Source organism: Mesocricetus auratus, unplaced genomic scaffold (genome assembly GCF_017639785.1).
Source record: "Mesocricetus auratus isolate SY011 unplaced genomic scaffold, BCM_Maur_2.0 Super-Scaffold_6730, whole genome shotgun sequence".
Classification (NCBI taxonomy): Eukaryota; Metazoa; Chordata; class Mammalia; order Rodentia; family Cricetidae; genus Mesocricetus; species Mesocricetus auratus.
This window is the reverse complement of record NW_024429184.1, coordinates 78,676,170-78,699,847: the sequence shown is the minus strand read 5'-3', so window position 1 is coordinate 78,699,847 and position 23,678 is coordinate 78,676,170. Positions and strand designations below refer to the sequence as shown.

At 43.2% G+C, this 23,678-nt stretch overlaps 1 pseudogene; it reads right to left on the bottom strand.

The window, feature by feature from the left end:
* Positions 1-9,258: 9,258 nt before the first annotated feature.
* LOC121138810 lies at positions 9,259-23,534 on the bottom strand (annotated as a pseudogene).
* Between the last annotated feature and the right edge of the window lie 144 nt (positions 23,535-23,678).

Sequence of the window (23,678 nt, the reverse complement as noted above, 5' to 3'; positions counted from 1 at the left end):
GTCCAGGCCTCTTCACTGACATCCACATTCGGGGATCTGGATCAGTCCCATGCTGGCCTCCCAGATGTTGGTCTGGGGTCCAAGAGTTCTCCCTTGTTCAGATCAGCTGTTCCTGCTGGTTTCACCAACCCATTCTTTACCCTTTTGCTCATCACTCCTTCCTCTCTGTCACTGGGTCCCAGGGGTTCTGTTCAGTGTTTAGTTTGTGGGTATTTGCCTCTACTTCCATCAGTCACTGGATGAAGGTTCTAGAATGGCATATAAGGTAGTCATCAAACTCATTTAATGTAGTCTTTCCATTATTGTTTAGTTTGCCAATTGGTGTCATCATTGTAGATCGCCAGAGATCTCACTGGTGCCAGATCTCTTCAAAACTATGGCTCCCTCTATTATGGTATTTCTCATCCTCTTCTCCCCTATCTTTCCCCCAACTCAACCTTCTTGCTCCCCCATGACCTCCTCTCTCCCCCTCTTCTCCCCCTTTCTTCTTCCCAGCTACCACCCTCCTCCCCACTGCTCCCGATCTGCTCAGGAGATCTTGCCTCATTGCTCTTCTCTGGGGTACCATGCACATCTCTCTTAGGTTCTTTCCTGTTCCCCAGACTCTCTGTCAGTGGAGTTGTAGGCTGGCATTCCCCTGATCCATGTCTAAAATCCATATATGAGTGAGTACATACCATGTTTGTCTTTTTGTGACTGGGTTATCTCACTCAGGATGGTTTCTTCTAGTGCCATCCATTTGCCTGCAAATTTCAAGTTTCCATTGTTTTTCTGCTGAGTAATACTCCATTGTATAAATGTACCACATTTTCTCTATCCACTCTTCAGTTGAGGGGCATCTAAGTTGCTTCCAGGTTCTGGCTATTACAAATAATGCTGCTATGAACACAGTAGAACAGACATCCTTGTTGTATGAATGTGCACCTTTTGGATATATGCCTAAGAGTGGAATTGCTGGGTCTTGTGGTAGACTGATTCCTATTTTTCTGAGGACTCTCCATACTGATTTCCAAAGTGGGTGTACGAGTTGGCACTCCCACCAGCAGGGGAGGAGCGTTCCCCTCTCTCCACATCCTCTCCAGCATAAACTGTCATTGGTGTTTCTGATTTTAGCCATTCTGACAAAAGCAAGATGGTATCTCAGAGTTGCTTTGATTTGCATTTCCCTAATGATTAAGGATGTTGAGCACTTTCTCAAGTATCTCTCAGTCATTTTAGTTTCCTCTGTTGAGAATTCTCTATTTAGTCCTGTACCCCACTTTTTAATTGGATCCTTTGGTGTTTTGGAGACTTGCTTCTTGAGTTCTTTGTAAATTTTGGAGATGAGCCCTCTGTCAGATATGGGGTTAGTGAATATCTTTTCCCATTCTGTGTGCTGCCATTTTGTATAGTTGACTGTTGAGGGCCTTCAACATAATTCAGCCATAGCATTATTATGTCCTCATAGAGAAGATGTGACTCCAGGTCACATTGCTGAAATACCACTTCTCAAGATAGGAAGCAAGTTCCAAGAAAACAGACCTGCTGCTTATCTGCCTAGTCACTAGGGCATACATTTGTACGATAGAAAGTAGATTGTGAAAGTTAAAGTTGGAATCTGCAGTTAGGTTACCAGAGGACATGGGATGACCTACCCATCCCACTGACCTTTGCTCCACCAGGCTCATTGCAGCTGCAGCACACCCCCATTCCTTCCCCTCCTCCTTCCCCTATATAAATCCCCTATTGATGGCTGACCGAGGATGGGCTACCTTCTGATGCTTTCACCCCCCTCAGACAGGAGCTTTGAAGGCTGGCTAAGTAATCCGATGATAGGTAAGGGATGAAGCCTCTCAGATCGATTCCTAAGACAGGCTCCATCATCCTTGTGGTTTTCCAGTAACATTCTCCAGCTGTGTCTATTTTTTGTTTAACCAGAAAGGGGGAGATGTTGGGGGCCTTTGCCATAATCCAGCCATAGCATTATCACACCCTCCTCATAGAGAAGACGTGACTTCAGGTCACATTGCTGAAATGCCACCTCTCAAGTTAGGAAGCAAGTTCTGAGGAAACAGACCTGTGGCTTATCTGTCTAGTCACTAGGGCATAGGCTTGAACAATAGAAGGAAGAATGTGAAAGTTAGAATCTGCAGTTAGGTTGCCAAAGGACACAAGGTGACCTACCCATCCCACTTACCTTTGCTTCACCAGGCTCATTGCAACTGCAGCACATCCCCCATTCCTTCCACTCCTCCCTTCCCCTATATAAATCCCTTTGGGATGAAATAAAGTTGTCACCTTGGTCAGATACTTATCTTGGCGTCCTCTTTTCTCGTATCCCCCATCCCCCATCTTTCTCCTAGGTGCCCTCCAACTCCCACATTCAATGTCCCCTGGGTCAGGGCATTTGTTGGCTGTGTCCTTTGCCCTACAGAAGCTTCTTAGTTTCAGGAGGTCCCATTTGTTAATTGTTGATGTCAGTGTCTGTGTTACTGGTGTTATGTTCAGGAAGCTGTCTCCTGTACCAATTCATTCAAGAGTACCTCCCACTTTCTCTTCTAAGAGTTTCAGTGTGGCTGGATTTATGTTGAGGTCTTTGATCCATTTGGACTTAAGTTTTGTGCATGGAGATAGACATGGTTCTATCTGCAGTCTTCTGCATACCAGTACCCAGCACCATTTGTTGAAGATACTTTCTTTTTCCATTGTACAATTTTAGCTTCTTTGTCAACAATCAAGTGTTCATAGGTGTGTGGGTTAAAATCAGGGTTTTCAATTCGATTCCAGTGGTCTACCTGTGTATTTTTGTGCCAATACCAAGCTGTTTTCAGGACTATAGCTCTATAATAGAGTTTGAAGTCAGGGATGGTGATGCCTCCAGAAGTTTCTTTATTGTACAGGATTGTTTTGGGTATCCTGGGTCTTTTGTTTTTCCATATAAAGTTTATTATTATTCTTTCAAAGGTCTGTGAAGAATTGTGCTGGTATTTTGATGGGGATTGTATTGAATCTGTAGATTGCTTTTGGCAAGATTGCCATTTTTATTATGTTGATCCTACCAATCCAAGAGCATGGGAGATCTTTCCATTTTCTGGTATCTTCTTTAATTTCTTTCTTTAGAGATTCAAAGTTCTTCCTATACAGGTCTTTCACTTTTTTGGTTAGCATTATCCACAGATATTTAATGCTGTTTGTGGCTATTGTAAAGGGTGATGTTTCTCTGATTTCTTTCTCAGCCCATATATAATAGAGCTACTGATTTTTTGGGGGTTAACCTTGTATCCTGCCACATTGCTGAAGGTGTTTATCAGCTGTAGGAGTTCCCCTGCAGAGTTTTTCAGGTCACTTATGTAAACTATCGTTTCATCTGCAAATAGTGAAAGTTTGACTCCTTCCTTTCCAATTTGTGTCCCCTTGCTCTCTGTGGAGGAAGTCCTATGTATATGTCAATAAAGCACTGCTGGCCAATAGGAATCTAGATAGGTGGGACTAGGAGTCCATGGGGACTCTGGGAAGAAGAACACAGAGAGTCAAGATGTAATGCCATGGGGTAGGAAGCCTGGAACTATTCTCCGGTAAGAGAAATACTTAGATTAACAATTATGGGGTAATTACTTAAGTCAGAGCTAGCCAGTAAGAAACAAGCAAGGCCAACAGCTTCATAATTAATATAGCCTCCTGTGTGTTTATTTGGGACTGATGTGGCTTTGGAACCAGGCTGGCGGGAAGGCTTCTCTGAAGGAAAAAGCTTCTCTTTACAGATCTCCTTTTGTTGTCTTATTGCTCTAGCTAGAACTTCAAGTACAATATTTAAGAGATATTGAGAGAGTGGACAGCCTTGTCTTGTTCCTGATTTTAGAGGAATTGTGTTGAGTTTCTCTCCATTTAATTGCTTTTATTATGTTCAGGTATATTCCTGTTATCTCTGATCTCTCTAGGACCTTTATCATGAAGGGGGGTGTTGGATTTTGTTAAAGGCTTTTTCAGCATCTAGTGATCATGTGTTTTTTCCTTTGCAGTTTGTTTATATGGTGGATTACATTGATAGATTTTCCTATGTTGAACCATCCCTGCATCCCTGCATCCCTGGGATGAAGCCTACTTGATCATGGTGGATGATTTTTCTGTTGTGTTCTTGGATATGATTTGCTAGTATTTTATTGAGTATTTTTGCATCAATGTTCATGAGGGAAACTGGTCTGTAGTTCTCTTTCTTAGTTGTGTCTTTGTGTGGCTTGGATACCAAGGTCATTGTAGCCTCGTAAAAAGAGTTTGGCAGCCAACTTCGTGCTTCTATTGTGTGGAACACTTCGAGGAGTATTGGAATTAACTCTTCTTTGAATTTCTTGTAAAATTATGCACTCTGGGCCTGGGCTTTTTTTGGTTGGGAGACTTTTAATGACTGCTTCTATTTCATTAGGGGTTATAGATCTGTTTAGATTGCTCATCTGTTCTTGATTTAATTTTGGCAAGTCATATCTATTCAGAAAATTGTTAATTTTCTTTAAATTTTCAAATTTTTTTTGGAGTACAGGTTTTCTTTTTTTCCTTTTTCTTTTTCTTTTTCTTTTTTCTTTTTTCTTTTTTTCTTTTTTTTTTTTTTTTTGGTTTTATGAGACAGCGTTTCTCTGTATTGTTTTGGAGGCTGTCAGTCCAGCCTGGCCTTGAACTCACAGAGATCCGCCTGCCTCTGCCTCCCGAGTGCTGGGATTAAAAACATGTGCCACCACTGCCTGGCTGGAGTACAGGTTTTCAAAATATGCCCTGATAATTCTCTGGATTTCTTCAGTGTCCGTACTTATGTTCCCCTTTTCATTTCTGATTTTGTTAATTGGCATGCTCTCTCTTTGCCTTTTGGTTAGTTTGGATAAAAGTTTGTCTATCTTGTTGATTTTCTCAAAGAACCAACTCTTTGTTTCAATTTTTGCAATGTTTTCCTGGTTTCTACTTTATTGATTTCAGCCCTTAATTTGATTATTTCCTGGTGTCTACTCCTCCTGAGTAAATTTGTTTCTTTTTGTTCTAGAGCTTTCAGTTGTGCTACTAATTCTCTAATGTGACTGTTCTCCCATTTCTTCATGTGGGCACTTAGTGCTATGAACTTTCCTCTCAGCACTGCTTTCAAAGCACTCCATAAGTTTGGGTATGTTGTATCTTCAGTCTCATTGAATTCCAAGAAGTCTTTAATTTCTTTTTTTATTTCTTCCTTGTCCCACGGATAATGCAATTGTGCATTGTTCAATTTCCATGAGTTTGTAGGGTTTCTGCATTTCGTGTTGTTGTTGAATTCTAATTTTAACGCATGGTGGTAAAATAAGATACAGGGAGTTATTCCAATTTTTTTTTGTATCTGTAGAGGTTTGCTATGTTTCCGATTATGTGGTCGATTTTAGAGAAGGGTCCATGTATCACTGAGAAGAAGGTATATTCTTTTATGTTTGGATGGAATGTTCTATAGATGTCCGTTAAACCCTGTTGGGTCATAACTTCTGTTATTGCTTTTGTTTCTTTGTTAAGTTTCTGTCTGGAGATCTTGTCTAGTGGTGAGCATGGAGTGTTGAAGTCTCCTACTACTAGTGTGTGAGATTTTATGTGCGATTTGAGCTGTAGTAGTGTTTCTTTCAAGAATGTATGTGCCTTTGTATTTGGGGCATAGATATTCAGAATTGAGACTTCATCTTGATGGACATTTCCTGTGATGAATATGAAATGTCCTTCTTCATCTCTTTTGATTGATTTTAATTTGAAGTCTAATTTGTTAGATACTGCAATTGCTACACCAGCTTGTTTCTTGGGTCTGTTTGATTGGAAAATCTTTTCCTAGCCCTTTACTCTGAGGTAACGTCTGTCTTTGACATTGAGACGTGTTTCTTGTATGCAGCAGAAGGATGGGTTCTGTCTTTGTATCTATTCTGTTAGTCTGTGTCTTTCTATAGTCAAATTGAGGCCGTTGACATTGAGGGATATTAATGACCATTCATTGTTGATTCTTGTTTGCTTTTGATTTATTGGTGGTGTTATTGTGTGTAGGTTTTCCTCCTTTTTTCTTTTGGTGTTTGGTAAAGTGGGATTATCTATTTCCTATGTCTTTATGAGTGTAATTATCTTCATTGGGTTGAAGTTTTCCTTCCAGTACTTTCTATAGGACTGGATTCGTGGATATGTATTGTTTAAATCTGGCTTTGTCATGGAATATTTTGTTTTCTCCATCTATGGTAATTAAGAGCTTTTCTGGGTACAGTAGTTTGGGCTGGCATCCTTGTTTCCTTAGCATTTGTAGGACATCTGTCCAGGATCTTCTGGCTTTCATAGTTTCCATTGAGAAGTCTGGGGTAATTTGGATAGGTCTGCCTTTATATGTTACTTGGACTTTTCTTTAGCTGCTCTTAATATTTTCTCTTTATTCTGTAGGTTTGATGTTTTGATTTTTATGTGACTAGGGGACTTCTGTTTTTGGTCTAGTATATTTGGTGTTCTATAAGATTCTTGTATTTTCATAGGCATATCCTTCTTTAGGTTAGTGAAGTTTTCTTCTATGATTTTGTTGAATATGTTTTCTGTACCTTTGAGCTGTATTTCTTTGTCTTCTTCTACACCTATTATTCTCAGGTTTGGCTTCTTCATGGTGTCCCATATTTCCTGGATATTTTGTGTTAGGGATTTGTTGGACGTGAGATTTTCTTTGGTTGATGACTGTATATCCTCGAATGAGTCTTCAACACCTAAGATTCTCTCTTCCATCTCTTGTATTCTATTGGTTATACTTACATCTGTAGTTCCTGATCGTTTACCCAGCTTTTCTATTTCCAGAATTTCCTCCTTCTGTGTTTTCCTTATTGTTTTTATTTCAGCTTTCAAGTCTTCAACTGTTTGAGTTGTTTCCTTCATTTGTTTGGTTGTTTTTTCTTAGCTCTCTTTAGATTCTTTAAGAGATTTGTTTTTTTCTTGAATTTTTTGGTTCGTCTTTTCCTCCATTTCATGTATTTTTGTTTGTTTTTCTTCTATTTTTTAAGGATTGTTCTCATTTCCTCTTTGAGGGTCTCTATCATCTTCATATAATAATTTTTAACATCTGTCTCTTCTGCTTCATCTATGTTATGCTTTTCAGGTCTTGCTGGCATGGTGTCTCTAGAATCTGGTGGAGTCATATTGGTCTTTCTATTGTTGAGTGTGTTCTTATACTGTTGTCTTCCCATCCCTTCTTCCAGTGGGGTCTCTCTGTCTCCACTGGTCTCCTTGAAGCCAGGTGCATGGGTATGGGAAGAGAGGAGGATGGGGTCTGGCAGGACTCACTTTCTTCCTCTCTGAAGCCAGGCAGTCTTTCCATATGGGCAGGTAGCCAGGACTAGCCCCCAGAATATTGAAGGAGCATGTGATAGGTGGGGAGGGGGCCCCAGGAGGACCCAAGCTCACCTGAATCTGGGGGCACCAGGGTTGGGGTCTGGAAGGACTCACACCTAATTTCTTATTTAAAATGTTGATATGTTTTGTCTTACTACTGCTTTATCTCTACTGCCATTTGTTTTTTGCATTATGTATAATGTTCACAAATTTAAATTCACAATGTTAGCTTCTAGGAACAAAAATGTATTTTTATAAAAACATATAAAGAAGAAATTGGCATTTAGTTAACCTCATCCACCAAAAAATTTAGGTAAATATGGTATGTTTCTATGTTTTATTTTAAAGTCTGTGACATATCAACAGACTTCTCTGTATACATATTGTACAATAAATTTACACAAAGGCATGTCTAACACATTGGTTAGGCAAATGCAAACTAAGACCACACTGAGGAACTGTGGATATTGTTCACTGGTAAAGCCTTGCCTAGCATGCATGAGACCTTGGATCCAATTCCCAGCACCATAAAATATATGTGTTAATTAATTTTAAAATGTTCAAAATCTTAAAAAGAAATAAACCTCTACAATGAGAGTTACATCTATTTGTAGCTACTCGCTTGTTGGAATAGCTAAGGGTAGCCTGGCAACATTAGTGCCTGCAGTTGCAACTGCTGCACATCAGGCAAGGGTTGAATTATTTTGTGGTATTTGAATCTTTTTGGTGGCTTTTGAGAGGTGACTCAGCAGTTAAGAGTATCACAACTCTTGCGAAGGACCCAGGTTTAGTTCTCAGCTCATACACAGTTGCTCACAACCACCTTTAATTCTAGTTCCAGGGGATCTGAGGCCTTTTTTTGACCTCTGTGGCTCTAGGTATGTTGTGCTGTACATATATATATATATATATATATATATATATATATATATATATATACACTCAAGCATGCGCACGAACTCTCTCTCTCTCACACACACACACACACACACACCTAAAAATATATATTCTTAAAGGATCTAAATCTCTCTGGTGTTTTGAGGTAGGGTGTCACTCTTTAGGCATAGTTCTGCTTCGGCCTCTTGAATGCTGGAATTTCAGATGTGTGGACTACCACTCCAGCTTATAATGCACTTACAGTAGGATAGTAATCCCATCCTAGGAGTTTACCTTTAAGAAAGGAGCACTTCTGCCATCAAAACATGGACACACACATTTATAGCACTTTTATTAATGATTGCCCACAATTGGAAACACGAAATGGATAAATGAGCAGTGGTGCATGTACGCTAGGGAACAGAAATGAAAAAGAAATGGTGTTTATATTTACAGTATTATGGGTTAATCTCAGAGGGATTACACGAACCTCAAAAAACTCCTAATAGGTAATGCCAATAATGACATTCAGGAAAACCAGCAGTAGACAGGAGGATGGGTGAGCAAAGGTTTACAAAAGGCCATGGGGAATTTGAGATGCAATAGAACTTGCTCCTTAATTTTAAAAAGTAGCTGTGTGTATTTGGGAATGTGTTTATGTGGTTGCATGTGTGCATGTGGGCATTGGAGAGCTAGGGATCAACTTCAGGTATCCTGGGGCTCTATGCACTCTGGGACTTTTGTTTGTTCATTTAAGAACACAAGACAACCAAAACCACATAAAAACATGATTGTAAGTATAACACTTCTAAATTTGCATCAGTTTGACATTGCTGCTCATTTTGCAGAACACAATAGGTACAATTTGCTTACAGGAAATGGTCAACTCCTTCTGTAACTGGTATTGCTCCCAGTGGACTGCCTCCTGCCTCCACCTCCCTGACTGTGTCTCCATCCTGAAGTTAAGGCCAGATCATCCTTGTTGAAGTCTGTGTGGTCCTTGGGCTGATGCAGTGGCAGAGACATGAAGGCAGGGTTTAAATGAGTTCACCAGACCCAAGATAAATGATAATTAGGTATTTATTAGGGAAGCACTTACACAGATAAGAGTAAATAACCACCAAGGTCTTCCTGCTTCAGAAGATTCATCTCTACCCTTCTGATGCTCTCACTGCAACCCAAAATTTCGAGCCAGTCCCTCCTCTACCTTATAAAGGATCAAGTCTGAACACCTGAAACCATACCCATAGGGTATGGCCAACACTGCAAGTTCACTTGGTAAAGCAAGATGCCACTACAGTGACACACTACTGTCATTTAATATCTGGACTGAATGCCATTGCTGCAGCAGGAAGCTGTGACCAAAGTGAGGTCATTGTTTGAGGCCCTCAGGGCCTCTGTGGCATCTTGGAAAATCCCATCTCTGTGATCTCGAAAGCCTGCTCTTCAGAAACTTCCTGGAGTTTGCTGTTCAGATCAAGGACCATCTTGATAAGTTTCAAAATGAGGAAAAGACTGATTTCAATTGATCATTCCTCTCTGCTGCTGTTTTTGTCACCTCAATTGTGCAAACTGAGAGCATCAGCCGCTGGTCAAGCTGTTCCATTCTCTGTTGCCTCTGGATGTCCATTGTGGCTCACAACCCATCTCTGGCCTTGCTGGTTGGTTCTGAAGATGAGAATATGGGCCCAAGGACTCAAGAGAAGAAGTGGGCCAACCTGCTGTGCATGTAGGGTACCTGGGGAAACTGGAACACTCTGGTCATAGCACTGCCGGAAATAAGTCCACTTATGGTTACAATGCAGATGCAGGAACCAGCAGTGAAAAGCTGCAGTCCCAATATGCTCATCAGTGTCTTGACTGCTATGGACAACAGGCCCAGACTTTGTGCCACTTGGGGCTCATGGGATGGAGCAATAAAAGGGTACAAACAGAGCAAACACAAGAATCCAGAAGGCAAATTATTTGCCACGGTGACCCCAAATGTATACTGCATGGTTTCCATAAGGATAAAGTTAAACAAGGCTGATAAGAACCAGGAGCCCCGGCAGAAGGATGCAAATTTCCTGCTTCAGTGTCTTCTTTCAAATATTCTAAAGGTATAAATGAGCAAACTCCTGCAGAAAGTGTAAATCAAGGCATATACTTCCACATATCAGCCTCCAAATCACAAAGATCATCCCAGAAGAAATTACAAAAGTGAGGTGACAAGAGAGCAGAAGGAGTGGCATTAGGGACCAGCAAAAGGCAGAGACAATGCTGATAAACATGGCAGGCCTGTCCTGGAGCCCACTCAGGTTGTCAGGGGGAGGGGAGATAGAGAGTCCCCAGTGACGCCCCCAGGTGAACTTCCAGTCCCCAAGAACACTCTGGAACTGAGAATATGTGCTGTTTGTTTTTAAGACAGGGTTTCTAATTGGCTTGGAGCTAGCCAGAAAGACCCACAAATTTGACTGTCTTCAACTCATCAATGCCACAAGTTCCTGCTACCATTCCAGGCATAGTGAGTACTGGGCATAGAACTCAAGCTCTCCAATTTGTGTGGCAAGCACTTTACAAACAGTTATCTTCCCGTCACCTGTTAATTAATTTTTATAGCAATTAAAAAATGTCTTTGTTAAAATATGTGGGGCTATTGCCAGGTGGTGGTGGTTTAATCCCAGCACTCGGGAGGCAGAGGTAGGCAGGTCTCTGTGAGTCGAGGCCATCCTGGTCTACAAAGCTATGCAGAGAAACCCTGTCTTGAAAAACAAACAAACAAACAAACAAACAAAAATACATGGGGCTAAACACTGAAAAGGGCAGTTTTTACTATATGCAAATTATATGTATTAATAAAGGAGAAAGATAATATAATTTTTAGTAGATTCAGGACAATACATTTGAGAAACTAATTCAAAAACCAAATGAATACCCATTCATGATACTCCCAGCAAACTAGAAATAGATGGGAACTTCCCCAACTTGATAAAAACTGCCCATGAAAAGCTTGGAGATAGTATCATAATGAATGTGAGATATTAAGCATTTTCTCCAAAATGTTAGTAGCAAAATAACAATAGCCACTATTCTTGAACAGCCTCATTTCCAGTCAGAATTCTGAAAGACCCGGCAAATACAAAACAAAAGAGAGCTCTAAGGGAAGAATGCTTAACTGTTGTTATACAGATAATATGACCATTTATGTAGAAAATGCTAAACAAGAAACACTTAGAACTAGTAAGTGAATCACATTAACAAATGCACGTTTGCATTTATTTATATATACTGGTAACGGATTATTGGAAAAACGGAGTTGGTAGGCTGCCCTCTTTGCAGCTTCTTGATACTGGTGAGCACACAGAGTGACAAGGGTTTGGCTTCTAAAGCCATTCTCTATAACAGGAGTCAGAGCTCTTTGGGTATATGGCAGATTCTAGAAGAGGCATGAAACATATGAGCCAGAAGCATTTCAGTATCAGAAAGACAAGTAGTGCTAAGCAGGGCATGGTGGCACACACCTACTGTCCCAGCACTGAGGACACAGAGGCAGGAGGGTCAGGAGACCCAGATGAGCCTGAAGTGCGGAGACTGTCTTAAAAAGAAATGGAAGGGAGTGCCACAACAAAATGGAGACATCTCACTCCTCTAATGACACCCACAGGCTTAAGCAGAACAAGTATTCAGAGTAAGAACAAAAAGTTAGTATTAGACTATAACTCAGCTTTTATAAACACTGTGAGTTTATTTGTGTATTTATGATTCAGTAACTGGAAGACAAGGGACAATTCTATGCAGACTTTCAGATAGTTTACATAGTTATAAAACCCTGAAAGATTTGGAACATATAGATTCTTTAAGAAGGTTGTATATAGTGACTTCCTTCTCAAGAATATAATATGGAAAGGGTAGGAAGAAAGTCAGTCTGTAGAGGAAAGCATTACCCAGGTGATCAAGGTCAAAATTAACAGTAATTAGTAATGTTGTCAGTGCATGTCCTTGATATGATGAAAGCCACACCTTATCCCCCCTAAGCTTCCTTCAGAGCCATGGCAAAAACACCAGTCTTCACTGACAGGCATTCTAAAAAAGGCCTGCCCAGTGCTCTTCCAGGCTTTTGAAGTATTCAACAAGGAAAGTCAAGAGGCTTGGACCAGGGATGTAGTTCAGTTGGTAGAGTGCTTGTCTAGCATGGATAAAGTCCTGGGTTTGTCCCTAGCATTTTGGGGAACATAAATTGGTTGTGGTTGTGAAAACCTTCAGTCTCAGCACCTGGGAGATTGAAGCAGGAGAACCAGGAAGTCAAGGTCGCCTTCATCTATATATCAAGTGTGAAGCCAACCCAAGATACAGAAAACCCAGTCTATGGGTGAATGAATAAATAAATAAACTACTCTTTGAGAGAAACTAAAGAAGTATGAATAGATAACTAGAAGATAGATAGATAGATGATAGACATTCTAAGCCCATAATTTTGAAGATTTAATATCGATAAGATTTGACATTGTTAAATGACATTCCTAGACTTTTATCAGACTGTACAAATTGATAAGGTGATTCCAAAATAATCTTAAAGACTAAAGTTGGAGGATTTATGCTTCCATATTTCAAAACATACCAGAAAGCTATGTTGAGAAATGTGGGAGCCCACAGTGACTCAATTCCATCTTGACTTAAGGTCAACGTGTCCAAGCTTGGTCTTGCTTCTCAAGGCCAACTAATAGGATGTTTGACCAAAGGTATAATGACTAGATGTTTTGAGAAGGAGGTGATGGCCCTTGTTCCTTGTATCATGGTAAGGAAGTCCTTTGTCCATCCCTTTTTGCTTTGAGTATAAAAGGGCTATGAAAAATAAATTCAGTACTGCTGCATTATTCCCTGAGAGCCCTCCTGGTTCTATCTTCTGTCTCTTGTCTCTTTTTTAATCCTTACATTCTTATTCAGGTACTGTTTGAGAGGTTGACTGTCACCAACAGATAAATTATGTTATTGCATATCTATACTTGATTAGACAAATGGAATAAAACTTCAAATTCAGAAATAAACCCATACATGTAGCAACTTGGATTTTAATGAAAAGTGCCAATTTAGTGTGGGAAGAATGTTTTTAGTAAAAGGTGTTAGAACAAGATGAAAATTCTTAAGGGACAGAAGTGAGATCCAAGTTCTGCCTCGCACCATTCATGAACATAACTTGAGCTGCATCATCTATCTATAAAAGGGAAGTCTGTAAAGCTTATCAAAGAAAATACTGGCAGATGTGTTTGCAATTAGGTAGGAGATTTCTTAGGGCACAAAAGTCCTGAGGAATGAGAGAAAGGGAGAGGGGGGAGGGACTGATTTTATTAAAATGAAAATTTTCATATAATAAAAAGCATTAAAAATGAAACTATGTACCACATTTTGGGGGCATTGAAATCTTGGGGGCAGGATGGAGAACAAACTTCAGGACAAGTATTGGCCCTGGAGGCTGGAAGAAGGCCAGAGTTCTTAAATAGATAGACGGCTAACAAATTCAAGGGCAAGCCAATTTAAGTTGCTCTGGGAAACAAAGGAAGGTGCTTTAGGACAATGATGAATGTGGGAGAGGCTTAGCTGTGGACCCAGCACTGGAAAGGCCCTCAAATATTCTACATTGTAGATAAGGGACCTGAGGCTCAGAGAGGGAGAGCAACTTCCCCATGCTACACAGCACGCTGACAACTTGCCCAACAGAATCTAGGTGCTGCCTTTGGTCAGGGGCTCTGTCCATCCATGCATTTTCTCTTACTCTCATAGCCCAGCTTATCCTCAGGAGTGTCCAGCACCGGTCTCCTCACTCCGATACCTCTGACTTCTTGAAAGCGGCAGGACACAACAGGAGCCAAGTTGAATGCTTCATCTATACTCAGCCCTAGTCCTGGAGCAGCTCCTCTCTTGGTATGGCTGCAAGGCTGACCCTGGGAAGAGTTATTTCAATCACGCACCTTGGAGGGAGGAAGTGGCTGTAAATGTGAGAGAGTAGCTGTTACATTGTGTGTGCTCAATGAGATGGAGCAGAAGACAGACAAAAGTCACATCTGCTGTTTTGCTCCTTTTTATAGCAACCTTCAAGTCTGACTTTGCACACGAAGGTCTCAGTGATTTCCTGACCCAAGGCCTCATTAGCTCCAGTGGGAGAAAGGGGAACAGAATGCTAGGCTTGGGGCCAGGGTGGACAGCCTCCTGGTCTGCAGTACCAGAGACTGTGCAGAAGTCTTGGGTGGCCTCCGGATGCCCACTCTTCTCTCCCTTCCTGTACTTAGTAATCACCTTTCTACCTCAGTCGGGGACCTGTAGATCTAGGCAACAACAAGTAAAGTAAGCAGATATTCAGTAAGAATGTTGATGCTGTTCCCTCAGCTCAGGAAGTATTGACATTCTCCACAAAGTAATTCTCCTTATTAGAGGTGGACTGTGTATCGGCACGACACTCTTGCCACCCTAGGGACTAAACATGGTGACTGGCCTGTCACCAGCTGAGCTGATGGAAGAGTGAGATCCTAAGCTTCTGCAGGAAAAACTATTATTTGTTCAGAAGCCCATTCGAGGAAAGGCGGCGGGTGCTAGGGTGCCAAGATGCCTTCTTGGCTGGGGACTTGAGTTCCCCTAGAGAAGGCTCTGCTTTAGGATCTGCTTTTCATGAGAATGTATGAAGCTGTTGTTACTAGTGTCTTAGCTCTCAGGCCTGTTTTGCTGATTGCTTGGTGGCTCTGTGATGATGTGGGAACCACCTGCTTTTGCTCAACGTTGCAGGGATGGAGTTTCCATAGATGAAGGGGACGCCCAAGGCCGGAGGCTGGGAGGGAAATAGACAAGACTCCTGGCCTCCCCAGAATGACAGGGCAGGCAAATGATGGGATACCTGGGCAGATAGCTATGTAGCATAACGAAGAGTGATGAGGGCTTGGTTCTGACTATCAGAGCTGTGGAGTTGTCTGTCTCTAGCTGGGAGCAGCAGGGAGCAGAGCTCATGATGATGCAGACCAGCCATGCCAGTTCAGTGCTCAGGGCAGCCTCTCTGCTTCTTTCTTTAACATGGCTCAGAAAGTGGGCAAAATCAGGGTGTGGCTATGTGCCTGAAGTCTGGGGTGAGATGGGAGGAAGGCATTGGATGAGAGGTTCCTGGTAGGGGGAGCTCGCCTCGTGCTCTTTCTTCCTCTTTCCTCTGCTGTGTGGCTGTTAGAGAGTCCGAGGCCAGAGGTGACACTGGAATCTTCCTGCGTCAGGTACATACACTCCCGGGTCTTTGTTCACCAGATTGCGATGACTACGAGGGAATACTCAGCCATTCCCTGCACATAGGGAGGGAAACCTGGACTCCGTGGGGAATACTTCACAGCTCCTGGACAGGGCTTGGAGTTGTGATGGGACCAAGATGCTGTGGCGGCTGAAGAGAGGCTGCACAGTGGACAAGCAGACTCAGGCTGTGCCGCCCTTCCCTTAGCCAGCCTCCAATAAATACAGCATGGAACCCCATGCTCCCGATGCATTCATTCCTCAGGCCTCTGCCCAGAGTTAACAAATGGTGGCTTTGTATTTCTAACACAAGAAGGAAACTGATCTCCATCCGAACAAATACCTGAGCTCAGAACCTGAATGTGTCTGTTCCAAAGTCTCTGTCCAGTGTAATTATTTTATGTGTGTGACAGCATGATGTTCCCTGGTTTTGCTGATGTGCCCAGGATGGGACTGACTGGTTTCCTGTCCCCTTCCCCACGCAAGTGCTGGTTGCAGTCATAGGCCAGACTGACCCTTGCCCTGACTACTGGTACTGTCCTTGGCTCTGACAGCTCTACATTCTCTTAGCTCTGAGTGTCCCACATAGTCTTTGCATGGCCAGCTAATCGCTCATCTGCCTCTGCAGCTATTATTAGGCACCACTGCAACCCAGTCAAGCCAACGGATTTGGCTTTTATTAGCAAGCATCATAAGGCTGGCATTTATGTGTCTGTTTAGGAAACATCCTGGCAAGGCTGAGATAAATATTAGTGACAATAATCTCTTAAAAGGACCAGCACTCTGGCCCAAACTTGCATTCAGATGGCCATGGGACTGTGGGTAAGTTTGAATCCTCTCCCAGGTCTCATCACCTCTGAGTCACACTGGTCAATCTCTAAGCCAACAAATAGCTTCTGCTCTGCCCTGCCCTGACCAGGGTGTGATACTGGACTAGACAACTCTCATGAGAATCCCAGAGGTAACCTGTGAAGCAGACACAGCTACTTCCCACACAGGGCTTTTGAGGCCCACAGAGCATGTGTGTGAAACTTTAGTGGCTGCATATGGAGCACCTACCGCCCTGTCCTGTGGGAAGTGGACAGCACATTGAGTCCTCAGGACAGAGCTCAGAGACTATCAGGGAGATAGTATGTCTTACCAGATCTGCACACTAGTGAGTGGTGGAGGCGAGAGATAGTCTGTGGAGGCAGGCTCCAAAGTACATGCTCCTTCTTCCACTGTGCTAGTCCGGAGGTATCCCAGGATCCCGTGAGGTGCACCCCAGAGGAGATAGGGCTGGGAAGAGTAGTGGAGATAACAGCGTTCAATATGGCACCTGATCCTAAGGGAGCATGAGGGGCTCTCGGAATGATCGTTTCTTCATTGTTTTTTTTCTTATATGGTCATCTTCATGTTGTGATTATTCACAGAGAGCTGTGTACTTTGACTGCTGTGTTCTTTGGAGCATATGTCCTACTTTTTACAAAGGTTACAAGGAAAAGTATTTTTGCAGCATCTAACTACTGAGTCCTAATGTAGCTCTCATTTGCAACTATGTAGCTCTCATTTGCATTTTTGCAAATGATATCTGGTAAGAATCTGAAGACATTTAGGTGAAATTCCACAGTTCCTCCAATCCAATACTAGCTAACTGTCATTCAGACAGCCAGTCAGTGGCAGAGCCAGACCTGGACATGGGCCTATGCCCACGGCTGGCTTCTGGGCTGGCTAAGTCTGGGTGGTAGAGATGCAACTGTGGTTTAGGCTTGAGTGAGGATGCTGAAGAGTCAGAGTTCTGGGAGCTCGAATGTGAAGCTGGCAGGGATAAAGAAGAGCAGTGAAGACACCCAACTAGTGTCACACATCTGCTCTTTGCGATGTCCTCCCTATCTAAGGTCACAGTAAAGACTTCACCAGAAAAGAGTCTCCACTCACAGAGCACTCTTACAGCTTTGCGTTTGATCCTAACAAATACCTTCATCCCTGCTCACAGCTCTCAATGCTGCCCTGGCTTTGGGACACCACCAGTCACTTCCTTAAGCCTTGTCACAGTCTTTGCAGTCAAACACCAAGGCATTCGGTCAACAAAGACTCTGAATTCACCCTTGGAAGGAGGCTGACCCGACTCATTTATTCAGTGTGAGCTTGATGATAGCCATATGTGCAACTCCCCCAATCTCTCTCAGCACCCCTCAATCCACTTCCCCAGGAGAGAATCACAAGTATACACCACAGCTGATGTGCTAATTAATTTCTCTGAGGTTCCTGCTTTGCTAATTGACACTGGCCTTAAGGACCTAGGAATCTATTGTCTCCAGGCAGAAAGATGTAGTCATATCAAACATCATATTGAACACTTGCTCTGTGATCCATAGTGACCAGAGACAAGTATGTATGAGACTGTAGGTCACAGGCAGGGTCCTTTATGCATATAAATGTCACACTGTGAGTTCCAGGTTCAATTCAAGGGGAAATAAATCATAATGTGTTGGCAGTGGATAATAGATTCATATAAGTTAGCAAGGCTTTGTGGAGACAGCATCTGAACACAAGGGAGGGCCTTTTGTGTTGTTCAGGCCAGTGGGCTGGGGCTGTGTGCATAGGTTCTGCACATACCAGTGTGCAGTGGAGTCAGCAACACAGCCATGGGCCAGCTCAATCTGTAGACCGGCTATACTTCCATATTACAGCAACTCGGTGGGGCACTGGCCACAGAAGCTATGTTTCATGAAACTTGTGACAATTGCCATCTGCCCTTTCTGAAATCTCATTGGTCACTCAGCCCGTGAGAATGACAATCAGGCTAAACTCACATCACAGCAAAGACAGACCTTCAAGCTGGTGACTGCATGTGTTGTGGACCCTGATCTCCTCTCAGGTACTCAGGCAGAGCACATCAGTCTTAGGTATTGACTAGTAGGAGGAAGAACATTTCTGTACAACAATTCCGGTTCCCATTAATTCCGTTAGAAAATCAAGTATATGTTCCTTAGGAAACCCGGCAGCAGGAGGCTGAGTGGAAAATGTCTGAAGATGTGATTAGGATGTCAATTGTTTATATATACCTTTACAGTGCTGGGAGCACAATTTGAGAGGGACACAATATTGACCACATTTTCAAATGATACTATAGGTTCAGTCTCTTTACCAAGGGTTTAGATGAAAGTTCCCAAAGCTTCTCCCAAGAGGGGAGATTGGAAAATCAGAGAAGAGCATGGCCCTTACACCAGGAATCTGGAGGACAGAGGGGCCCAGAAGGCAGAGACAGGGCACACTAGATATAAGCTCTAGCAACTGCATAATTTTGCAGTGGGCCATCCCTAGACATGCTTAACCTACTTCTACGGATCTCAAATGAGTTAAATGATGAGTCACTTAATATGGTGACAGATTTCACAAAGCAGTGATCACATTTCCCTACTCTTCTGCTTCCATGAAAGAAGGCAAAAAATTGTCTCACGTTGGCCAGGGCTGCCTGCTGATGCGGTGACAGAATGCACGCCAGGGAGAGGGTCTGATGCCTGCAGCGAGTAGAAGGTCATGCCTCAGAAGCACTGCTACCTCAGTGCTGTTCCATCAGCTCACAGATTGATTAGCTATGTTGCACAGTTTTGCAATAGTCCATGGATGGAGTCCCAACTCGCAAGACTCTGCCTCTGGCCCACATACCACCCTCATCTCTAAGACCCAAGCAGCCAGCAATGCCACAGCTTCCACCAGAACCTTTGCTCACATTCCTCTCTCTACCTAGAACACCCAGAGCCATTGCTTTCACCTGTTGACCATCCTCTCTCACCCCCAGTGCAGCCCCCAAACACTACCTCTAGACACCTTCCTTGTGGTCCATCCTACCAGCCATCCTTCCTAGTTACTCCCAGTTGCTCAGCATATAGTGACTTCCTCACTAGACTTAATCTCCTGTGAAGGCACAAACTAACGCCTGTATGTAGGGCTCCTCCCAGCCATGTCATGGAGTACATGGAGCTTTGGAACTTAGAGTGATGGTTAAGTGACACATACCTTGCTGTAGACAGGTATGAGGATTGGGGGCGGTGCATTCATGCTTTAGAAGTGGATGATCCTAGTGGGACACCTGTCCCTTTGTAGGTACTGAAGGAGCACTAAACTTGATAAGCATCCAAACTATTCTCTCAGCCCTGTTCACCAGTGGTCATTCCCAAAAGAGTTGAACTGAAGTCCATGTTTCTTTCCCAGGATCCAGTCTTTAGGATGAGTGAAAGAGGTTTGTCATTCAATTAAGCTGCCATGTCATCTAAGTGGGACCCAAATGACCTTATCCCACAGCGAGTTATGCCTGTGGGAACATAACTTGAGGTGGGCCAGAACCTTTCTGCTCTCTGATGCAGTGGTTGAGTGCTGGGGGTGAGAAGGCGGAGCTTCTGGGGTTGCCAATGCCATGGCAGAAAGGCTCAGGATTACAGGCGACTTATACATAACCTGGAACACAACCCATGCTTCATAATGGAAAGGAACCAGGGGAGGAAATTATAGCTCCAGTACAAATTATAGCTTCAGCACACAACACTAAGTGGTTAAAACTCAAGATGGAGGACGCAAAAGCCAGCACCTGCAGTGAACTCTGCAGTGGTTAGCCCAGCTCCATAGATGATGAGGCTGTCTGTAACCAGAACAATTTGCTCACATGGTAACAGATGCGTCCATCACAAACATTGTCCCAAAGCCAAGAGCAGCTCCTCAAAGGCCTGGCTTGTTAGCTCAAATGTAAAGAGGCATGCGCACGGCACACCCTTATCACACATTCCTTGAACACGTGCGTGGAATGTCACTTACATAATCGCAGGCTGCAGTTGGGCTGCGTGAGTTAAAAGCCCACAGAAACTGCTAAGCTCCTTCCTCTTTTTAAACTGTTCTATTTTATATTGGAGACAATGCTTGCAGCATGAGTAATGCCCATCAGTTATCAGTAATTTAGCAGTCTGTGCCAGTGTTGACATTTGTTCTTGGCTTAATTGTGCGTTCATGTGTGTTTTAAACAATGATGCAGCTGTCCCCATTCCTGGCCACTACAATACAAAAACGGTGTCCACTGAATCTGGCATTGCAATCACTTGGCCACGTGTTTACTCTTTTGTTCGTAAGTCCTTCTGAGTGTTTGCTGCAATTCTATAGTGTATAAATTTGGCCTAAGGTAGAGCCTGGCTCCACATGGCTAGTAGCATCAAAGATTTCAAACTTGGCCATTTCATGACCTTCGTTCTCTGATTCCACTAGACTTGCACGACATTTGTGGGTGGGTTAAATATAACTCTTTGATTTGATCTGAAGAAACCAGATTTCAAATGCCATTGGGCTGGATGAGCAGTGTCAGCAGAGATGGACTAGATTACTGCTGGCCATTTGCAGAGTATTGAGTGGTAAAGATCTACCCCGTAGGTGTTGTAACAAAATCCCAGCTGTACCCAGCACCTGCATCAAGCTATTCCCTGGGGCTGCTATCGTCCCTCAGTAATTGTGGCACTTTTTTTTCTGTTAGGTGAGAAGGTTAATTCTCATGTCACCTCATTTGGTGACAGAAATACAAAATAAATATCTATTTAAAAACAGTGTGTCCTTTTGGAAAACCATTTGGCAGTAGTCATGAAAGATGAACATACATACACTGTCTGACTGAAAATTTCTCTTCCAAATACAGATGCCCAAAAGATATGCGTGCATCATTCCATCAAAGAGCAGGCGTTGGAAGCTTCATGGCAGCAGCTGCCAGATGTCCATCAACAGTAGAAATGTTAGTGCTGGCCATGTGGTAGTATGGTGGCATAATGCTTGCCTAGCTCCCACAAGTCACAGGGTTCAATCCGAGGCCCTAAACACACAAAGCAAAAAGAAAGATGCACAGGTGTGCCACAGTGCTATACAGCGGAAAGACTGCACACTAGATATGGGTTTTGTTCTTTGGGAAAGGAGCACACAGGTACTATTGTGAGGAGCACACAGACCAGCTGCAAGTTGTGTATCTACAGGGTCTCTTTCTGATCGTCTCAAAGACCAAAGTCAAGGGCAGGGCTGCGGGGCTGCTGGAGTCCAGGATCCTCTCCCAAGCCTCTTCAGGCTGTTGGAAGAATTCAGTCTTTCTTTCTTTCTTTCTTTCTTTCTTTCTTTCTTTCTTTCTTTCTTTCTTTCTTTCTTCCTTCCTTCCTTCCTTCCTTCCTTCCTTCCTTTCTTTCTTTCTTTCTTTCTTTCTTTCTTTCTCTCTCTTTTTCTTTCTTTCTTTCTGGCATGTGATTGTTGGCTATTGGCCAGAAGTCAGTCTCTGCTCCGAGAGGGCATCTGAGTACTTTGCCAAGAGGTATGACTTCAGCCCGATGACATACTAAATCCCTCTGTCCAGCAGCACCTGTGTTAACATTCAGCTGAATTTCAGTTAAAGGTGTGTGCACAAGAGGGTGTACACACACATGTGTACACCCATACATATACAATGACATGGATGAAGTTCACAGATGACAGTGAGCCAGAGAAGCCAGACACAAAATATATCCCATTTACAGGAAATGTGTGAACCGGAAATACATTAATTTGGTGTTAGAAGTCAGAGCAGCACTGTGAGGTGGCTTAGAGCCCTGGCTGTGCGCACCTAATGCCTAGAGTTTGATCCTCAGAACCCTTGAGTGAGCAGTAGCCATAATGGAGCATGAGGAGATCCTAGGTGGGTGGGGAGACTGCTCTGGTTCATATTCTGGTCACATCGCTGTGCTCAGCTTTTGAAAATGCAGTGAGCTATACATTGATGGTCCATGGCTGTTTTGGTAAATGTATTATACTTGGGATAATTTGTACTCATTACTGTAAAATGGATTTGTTTTGTTTCTCCAGGGAAGCTTGCATCCAAAGGCAATTCTCAGAACGGGGAGGGAGGATGAGAAAGGAAACAAGGTACCAAGGCCAGAGGGAGGGGCTAGTCACCCCATTTTGTATAGCTCCTCCATATGGCTAAACAACAGCAGATCTGAAAACTAAATCAGTTTCTCAGAACTAAAGTAACCTGATTCTCTGAATGCCTGTCCATCCTGTCCTATTGATCCCAGCAATGTGCCCAAAGAAGTGCTAATCTGTCACCTGACATTGTTTGATGTCCCACTCCCTGGTTATGCATACAGAGGGCCAGCCATGTGCCAAAAAATGTTAACTTTTTAATCCTCCTTCCCCATTCCGCTCTCTAACTACCCCAGTTTAGAAGCAGACAGTGGATTCTGGCTCCTAGACTAAAGACCCCCTCGGCAGCTGAATTGTCCTGAAGCTTGTATTGGTATCGAGAGACTCTCTGGGTCTATCCTCCTCTCTAACTTCACATGAGGAAGCCACAGGGTTGACAGTCACTACTAACTAGGTGAAAATCCCTGCTCTGCTTGGAACTTGGGTGTGGGACCTGCTACATAGTATGTAGCCCAGTAGAAAGTGGTATGCTGGAACCTCTGCTCAGTTTGAAGACAGCTGAGCGTGGTATGGTGGTGCATGCCTTAACCCCAGCATCGAAAATGATCACAGGTTGGAGGCCAGCCTGGGCTACAAAACACAATCCTGCAGTGAAAAGGAAAAGCAAGAATGGAAGAGAAGAAAGTGGGAGAGAAAGAAGCACTAAGCCAATACTGTTTGTGGGGTACAGGCCCCCCATTCCCAGCATATACAGGAAATCTGAAGTGCACATTGGCCCATTCAACCTTGGACCATGATAGAACATAGGAGGTAAAAATTCATTAGCATATGTGACAGCAAGGATTCAACGGTAATCAGACAATGGTGAGCCCTCCCAATTTCTAGATTGGCTAAAAAGCCTACCCACAGATGGCAGAGGGGACAGAAAACTACACACAGTCTTCAAAGATAACAGTATTTCAGCCCTGTGAACAAACACAAGTTGCAATTATTGCTGGCTCTCTAATAATAGAAGCTTAGCATGCATCCCTTGATCTTTCTGGTCAAAAAGGAAATTGCTAAATGCAAAGGCTGAAGGGGTTGGAGTCTGGGCATTTTTCCTTTTTTTTTTTTTTTTTTTTGGTGGCGATTTGAGTTTTGGTCAATTTTCGAGTGCAAAGCAGGCCTGACTCTGGAACCTCGGGAGTGTCTGGAAGGTCCTGGGAAGGGCGCCCTAGCACACAGAGTGAGTTGAGTAGTGGATGCTCGAAGCACGTGACTGACTCCCAAGCCTATGCGGTGTGGGGATGGAAGGGCTGTCGCCAGCCTGGAACCCGGTAGGGGTGGCATTCTTCGGGGGTAAGGATTTC